The following is a 7,991-nucleotide window of genomic DNA, read 5'->3' on the forward strand; positions in this document are numbered from 1 at the left end:
AAAAAAGAAAAAGAAAAGAAAGAAAGAAAGAAAGAAAGAAAGAAAGAAAGAAAGAAAGAAAGAAAGAAAGAAAGAAAGAAAGAAAGAAAGAAAAAGAGAGAGAGAATTCCTGCATTTATGTTTTGATGGGATGCTGATGTATAATTTCCTTTTTTGGTTAGGTCTTTATGTGGTTTTGGTATCATAGAAATAGTGGGTTTGTAAAAAGAATTAGGAAATATTGCTTTATTTTCTCTTTTGCAGAATCATTTGAGGAATATTGATATTAACTCTTCTTGGATAGTCTGCTATGTATGCTGAACCCGTCTATCTGTGGACTTCTTTTGGTTGGGAGATTTGTAATTACTGCTTCTATTTTTCTAGGAGTCATAGGTCTGTGTAAATTGCTTATTTAGCTTGATTTAACTTCATTAAGTTGTTTATATCAAGAAAGTCACCCATTTCTGTTTAGTTTCCCAGTTTGGTGGAATACAAATTTTTAAAGCATATCCTTTGGTTCTCTGAGTTTCCTTGTGTCTCTTGTAATGTTCCAGTTCATCTCTAATCTTATTAATCATATCTTCTCTCTGTGTCTTTAGGTTAATTTGGCTTAGAGTTATTGATTTTTCTCAAAAAATTAACTCTTCGTTTCATTGTGTTTGTTGTTGTTGTTTTATTAGTGCCAGTGCTAAATTTGATTATTTCTTTCTGTCTACTCTTTTGGATACTATTTATTCTTGTTTCTCTGGAACTTTCATATCATTAAGCCACTAATATAATATTTCTTCAGTCTTTTTGTTGTTGGCACTTAGGGTAATGAACTTGCCTTTTAGAATTGCCTTTATTATGTCTTATAGGTGTAGGACCCCCTTTCCGGGGATCCTGCTCTTGTCTCGGGATAAGGGCTCACCCAGAAAGCATGAGAGACCTTCTTGATGTAAAAAACATGAGGTAGTTTATTGACAGAGCTCCGGGCCGATGTGTATCTCACACAGGTGATAGAGGCATTGGCCCTGAGACCTGAAAGCTAGGGGTTTTTATAGGGAAAGGGTCAGGGGGGCTGGGGAGAATTGGCGAGGTTGCACAGGATTGGCTCATTTAAACGTCAGCAGAATGATTTCACATCAGCAGAGCAGTATGTGCAAGTCAGGATGTGAGGAGTCCCGAGGGGCAGATGCTTATCTAGGTCAGTGGAACATTTGGTTAACATATAACTTTAAACTTGTTGGCTGATGACTCAGCCAAGATAGCCCGGACAAGTTCCTGCATTCCTTTTTGTTCCCTGGAATGTTTTAACAATGGGCCTGCCTGGGCATGCCCGGACCTGTTCCACTGTGTTCTCTGCCTCAGGCTTCTAAGCTTACAAACAACTTTTTGGACATAAGTTACATGAATCACAGACCTTAAATTTCATCTTAAATTTCAATTCCCTTCAATAGGTTCAGGAATGTTGTATATTTACTCTTATTCAAGTCTAAAAAGTCTTTTAATTCCTTCTTGATTTTTCGATCCAATTTTCATTTAGTTTCCATGAGTTTATATACTTTTTAAATGTTTCTATTATTGTTGACATCAGCTTTAATCCATGTTGGTCAGAGAGGATACAGGGTTTTATTTCAATTTTCTTATCTGTCCTAACACATGTTCTATATTGGAGAAAGTACCATGAGATGCTAAGAAGAAAGTATATTCTTTAGTGTTTTCATGAAATATTCTGTAGATATTGGCCAGGTCCATGTGATTTATGACATCATTTAGCTCTAGCATTTTTCTGTTTAGTTTTTGTTTGGAGGATCTGTCTATTGGCAAGAGTAGTGCACTGACAGCTCCCACTATCGGGGGGGGGGGGGGGGGCAGGGGGGGGTTTTTTGGTTTAGGTATTTTTTTTTTTTGAATTTGTTTTTTTTTTTTTTTGAGGTTCTTTCTTTTGTCAAAAAAAGAGTCCCAGGCCCCCCCCCCCGAGGGGGGGGGGGGGAGGGTCAGTGTGTGATTTTTAGCTATAGTAGTTTTCTTTTATGAACTTGGTTACTCTTGTATTTGGTACATAAATGTTTAGAATTTAATATCTTTTTGGTGATATTTTTCCTTTAATGAATATATGGTATCTGTCTTAGTCAGGGTTTCTATTCCTGCACAAACATCATAGCCAAGAAGCAAGTTGGGGAGGAAAAGGATTTATTCAGCTTACATTTCCACATTGCTTTTTTTTTTTAACTTAATTTATTTAATTATATGTAAGTACACTGTAGCTGTCTTCAGATGCACCAGAAGAGGGCATCATCTCATTACAGATGGTTGTGAGCCACCATGTGGCTGGGATTTGAACTCAGGACCTCTGGAAGAGCAGTCGGTGCTCTTAACCCCTGAGCCATCTCTCACGTTTCCACATTGCTGTTTATCACTAAAGGAAGTCGTGACTGGAACTCAAGCAGGTCAAAAAGCAGGAGCTGATGCAGAGGCCATGGAGGGATGTTCTTTACTGGCTTGCTTCCCCTGGCTTGCTCAGCCTGCTCTCTCATAGAACCAAGACTACCAGCCCAGAGATGGTCCCACCCACAAGGGGCCTTTCCCCCTTGATCACTAATTAAGAAAATGCCTTACAGCTGGATCTGTGGAGGCATTTCCCTAACTGAAGCTCCTTTCTCTGTGATAACTGCAGCCTGTGTCAGGTTGACATACAAAACCAGCCAGTACACTATCCTTCCTATCTCCTTTGGTTAGTTTTATTTGAAGTCTATTTTTCAGATATTAAAATAACTATATTCGGTTCTTAGGTCTATTTGCTTGGAATATCTTTTCCACAGTTTTAAATCAAGATGATAGTGAGGTGTGTTTCTTGGATACAGCAGAAAGATAAATTCTGTTTTCTAACCCAGTATGTTATTCTCCATCTTTTTGTTTGGGGAATTGAGACTAACATTGAGAGTCATTAGTAAACAGTGCTTTCTTTTATTATTATTATTCCTGTTATTTGTTGCTATGATGTGGGTATTTCCCCTTTTGATTTATTGTTTTTTGAATTATTTATTCCTTATGTCTTTATTGGTCTAGTTAGTTTCTTTAGACTAAACTTTTCCTTCTAAGGCATGTATAGAGCTCGATTTGTAAGTAGAAATTGCTTAAATTTGTTTTATTGTTGAAATTTTTCTTTTTCTGTCAATTTTGATTGCTAATTTTACTAGGTACTATGTGCTGGCATCTCTGGTTCCTCAGAGCTAGTAGAGTAATTGTCCAGGCCCTTCTGACTTTCAGAGTTCCCATTCAAAAGTCAAGAGTTACTCTAATAGTCCCACCTTTGTATGTGACTTAGTCTTTTCCCATTGTAGCTTTTAGGTTTCTGGTTTGGTTTGGTTTGTCTTGTTTTTCATTGTTGTTGTTGTTCTATACATTTAATTCTTTCATTATTATGTGTGGCTGGAAAATTTTTTCTCATCTTGTCTGTTTGATGTTATGTATGCTACTTGTACCCTGATATGTACCTGTTTCTTTATATTAGGGAATTTTTATTTTATAATTTTGTTAAAAACATTTTCTGTGCCTTCGATATGTGTTTCCCTTCATTCCTATCTCCCTTATTTATAGGTTTGGATTTTTCATAGCACCCCAGATTTCCTGTATGTTTTCTGCCTGGACATTTTTAGGTTTAACATTTTCAGTACATGTGCTACCCATTTCTATCTTGTCTTCAATTCCTGAAATTCTCTCTACCACTTCTGCTGATCTGTTGTTGAAGTATTTGTTTCATATCCTGAGTTTTTTCACTTCCAGTTTTATTTTAGTTTGCATTTCTTTAGTGATTCTATCTCTATGTTCATGTCTTAAATTATTTTTATTAGTTCATTACACTGTATTTTCATAGTCTTCATTGAGGTATTTGTCTATATCCTCTTTAAGGATTTCATATTCATAATTGCTACTTTTAATACCTTATCTTGTAGTTCAGCTAAATTTCATTTCTAAGGTTCTATTTACAATAGAGGTACTGGCTTCTAGAGGTGGCATATTTGCTAGTTATGTTTGTGTTTTGCTCTGGGACCAAGGCATGTCGAGTTATGATGTTTGGGATGTTTATTGGTATCAATTTCTGGTTTTGTCTTTGTTGGACTGTTGTTCCATTCGTTGGTTGTTGTTGAAAACTCTGGATTCTAGGCAAATATGATAGCTCTGGGGTCCCTGGTAAAGTGTGCATGTGCTTACACTGTCAGGTGAATGACATAAAGGAATGGAAATGGTGTAGAAGAAAAGGCTGAGAGGGGCAGTTGAAGAAAGCTGGGAGGAGGGAGGCCCTCTGGTTCTATGCCAAGAGGTTGAGTTCATGGAAAGTGGGAAGAGGGGATCCTCTAGGCAGGCTGCAGCAGGACTGAAAGTACATCTGAAGAGGCCAGAACAGAAGACAGGAAGGGAAATAAAAATTGATTACTTGCCTTCTAGCCCAATCTGGACACTGGAGGTCCTGGACAGAAAGTATGTCAAAGGAATGGAGATGGACTAGACAGGAACACTGAGTAGAGTAGAAGAAAAGATCTTTGGGGACCTTGGATCCACACCATGAGACTGAGTCAGGTTTTATTTTCAAAGATCGTTCTTTTTATTTCTTTATTTTTATTCTTTACATTCTCTTATCTATACAAAAAATTACTTCTTGTGCCTCAGTATTTTGAAATCTCTTCATCTTTTGGATTGTATTTTCTTGTTAATGATGATGATCATAGGTGACTAGGTTGGTGTGGACTTAGAAAAAGCTTGGTACTAGTACACTGGTGGTGAGAAGCAGACTAACTGGGCATGGTTCTGTAACTTTTAAGACTTGATGCTTCTTCTATGAAAAGAAGAATACAGGTATCCCAAGATTAATGAAATATTTTGACAACTCTAAGACAAATTTAAATCAATAACCTTGACAGTCAGGTTTGCGTTTGACAGTTGAAATGTCTTTAAAAGCACACGAGAAATACATTGGAAGTTTGAACAAAATATTACCCAACAAAACCACTAGAACCCCATAAATAAATTGGCATTAACTCTGTGAACTTTACATACTGAGGTTAAGGAGATTGTAGTATAGAGGCCAAATATGTATCAAAATTTTTCATTTGAAAATTTTGAGGAACTGATGACATTTTACTGTGGATAACTAACATTTTGAGAAGTCAGCTGTCCTGCTTTATTACACTTAACAAAAAAAATCCCTAAGGAATGTTTTCAAGGTTACAGACACTAAGAGATTACAAAAATGAGCGGCCAGTCTCATCAATGCCTGTGTTACTTCTGGTCATGAGACCCTCAGCCTGTTGTAATCTTGTCTCTAGGTTCAGTTTTTTCTGGTACTGAAGCATTTCCAAGATGGTATATGCTCTTAAAGTGAGAATCAAATCTCTGTAAGATGTTTTAAGACTCCTTCCTTGAGAATGTTCCTATAATCAGGAATATTCCTGTTTGAATCTGACCTTCTCCTTGAGCTAAACTACAAGAATCAATGTGTGTACCCTCTAAAGGCAAAGTAAACAGGAAACTAACCACTGGGACCAGCTGATCCTCCACATTTGGAAATCACAGCTGCTAAGAACTCAAAGTGGTCTAACTCACAGTATAGGCATAAAAGAATTCTGGTCAATCTTTCTTCATCAGATTATCTGTGGCTACCTAGATTGGCCTGATATGCAGAGTAAACAATGGCACCATCAAAATCCTGACATCCTGGAGGAGGCCTAATTGAAGTCTCTTTGTGTGTGTACAGTCAAATAATGCTCTGCACTGGCCTTAGCCTTTTGCATTTATATGGGCACATTCAAGACATTCACACCACATGAACATAGCATATAACAAACAGATTTCTTTTTTTCTCCCAGTGAGAGCCATACTAAAAGGTGCTGCAGAGGCCATGTCACATTGATCTGGGCTAGGCTTTATTATACCATCTGGCTCCTTTTCTAGGGATATCCTTAACTAACCCATCAGGGCCTTCTCCCCTATACATCCGTCCAGGAGAAAACAACAAAGGGAGTCAATTGTGCTGGTTCTCTGTGTGAGCCCCCATACCAGGCTTGTTAGCAGAAGCCTCCCTCACCCAGCCTGCCTAGCCTCCCTTTCTCAGTCAGGAGTCTTCATTTAAGTCCCTTTTAATGAGAGGAGCTGAGCGCTAACTCAATAGTTCCAACCTTCCTCTTAAAGAAACTTGAAGGGTGAACTCCACCCTCCCAGCACAGCTACTTCCAACAGCATTCCTAATAAGATTCTGCAGTGTTTCCTATGGTATTTATGCAGTGCCTACACAGTTTTATTTTCAGAACCACTGTTCTCCTTTTCAGAATAGCTGTGTTATAAGAAACTTATTCCATTTGAAGTAGGACCCATCACTTACTGCTTTCCCAAAATAGCTTGTGGATTTATATTATTGTGACAACCTATGAGTAATATAGAATGCTCAAATGAGAGGTCATTCTCTGAGACAAATATCAGAAACCCCTTCAACCAACCAGCTTATTGTACTAAGTCCTGGGCTGACGATTACTTCACTGGGTAAAACTTATTTACCGAAGAGGTATGTTTGGCAGTCAAAACAGGAGGAACAGCTGTAGGAGTTCTGCTTCCATTGAACTCAGTGATTCATTTGGAACTACATAAGCCATTTAACCAAGAGGTGTTTAAATAAAGCATGGCCCAGGGTAGCTTGCTGACTTGTGGTGCTGATTGTTTTGATGTGAAAAGAATCCATATGGCTCTCAGACGAGTTGTGACATCACCAGGAAGTCTATTCTTCCCATTCCTTTTGTCCTTGTTCCCGTCTTATACTTTTCTTCAAATATAAAGTGTTTTGTCCAAAGATTGTACAAGCAAATTTCACAGTGATTTGTTTATGTTGGGGCACCTGAAGGTCTTCAAACTCACCATCAAGAATCTTGTCGTTATTTAATAGACAAATGAAGCCAGTCCATATTTCCAACAAGTCTTTCCTTTACTTGGCATAGCCTAGTCAGTCTTACCTAACACTACAGTCAAATATCTGCCTCTGCAAGACAGGACTTAAATGCTGCTGCAGCTAACCTGTTTTGCATCTGACATCTTTGGTGAGTGGTCTGGGCAAAGCTGTCTACCTCAGAAGCAGAGAGGTCCACACATTAATTCAGTGACTTCATCACAAGCTGTAACTTTGCCATTTCAGTAATTATCTCATCATTGTAATGAAGCACATCATTCTAATTTACAAATGCTGTTCTCCAAATGATCACCAGCAGGAGCAGACCCACCTAGGGCCTTTCTAGAATTACAAACTCTTAGGACACAGCACAGAATTTGGATTACAAACTCAGTTCGAGCAGTTTACCAACCCGTTTTTGACAACATCTCTCTGTGATGGTTGCTTTAATGCCAACTTTGCCCAAAGTAGAATTACTTGAGTAAGAAGCCTCACATGAATTGTTCTAATTGCTTTAATGAATGTGGAAAGAGCCCCTGCTCCCAAGTGTGGCAGCACCATTTGGTAGCAGTCCAGATAAAAATGGGTATGACAGCAGGAAGATTATTTGCCTTCTCCCCATTGCCCTTCCCCCTGGGCTGCTTGGACATTTTTCCTATTGTTGATTTGGATAGATTTACCTTGTTGCTGTTGCTAATTCCTTCGTTCATAACAGAACCACTGTTTCAGGCTCCCATCATTGACTAAGGCCAGTGACTCCCCAGGAACTTGTCAGTTTTCAGTTTCAGATCAGGACCACTGAGGCAATCCCCATCTCCACCCCTACCCCCACCCCCAAGACAGGTGAGCTCTATTTTAAGAAGCCTCTCTGGTGAGCTACTATTTTAATGTAAGTTTATTTAATAAATTCTTTCAGTCTATATTCATCCTACCAGTTCTGTTTCTCTGGAAAACCCTGACTAGTCAAAGCTTCATGGACACATTTAACAGAGCAGAGCTTACCTGTGCTTGGCTAAGCTTATCTTTAACCAAGGAACTATTCACTAAGACATCTCCCACTTACTATAACTCACAGTTTAAAAACAGCACAGTAACC

This window comes from Mus pahari, chromosome 2 (genome assembly GCF_900095145.1).
Source record: "Mus pahari chromosome 2, PAHARI_EIJ_v1.1, whole genome shotgun sequence".
Lineage (NCBI taxonomy): Eukaryota > Metazoa > Chordata > Mammalia > Rodentia > Muridae > Mus > Mus pahari.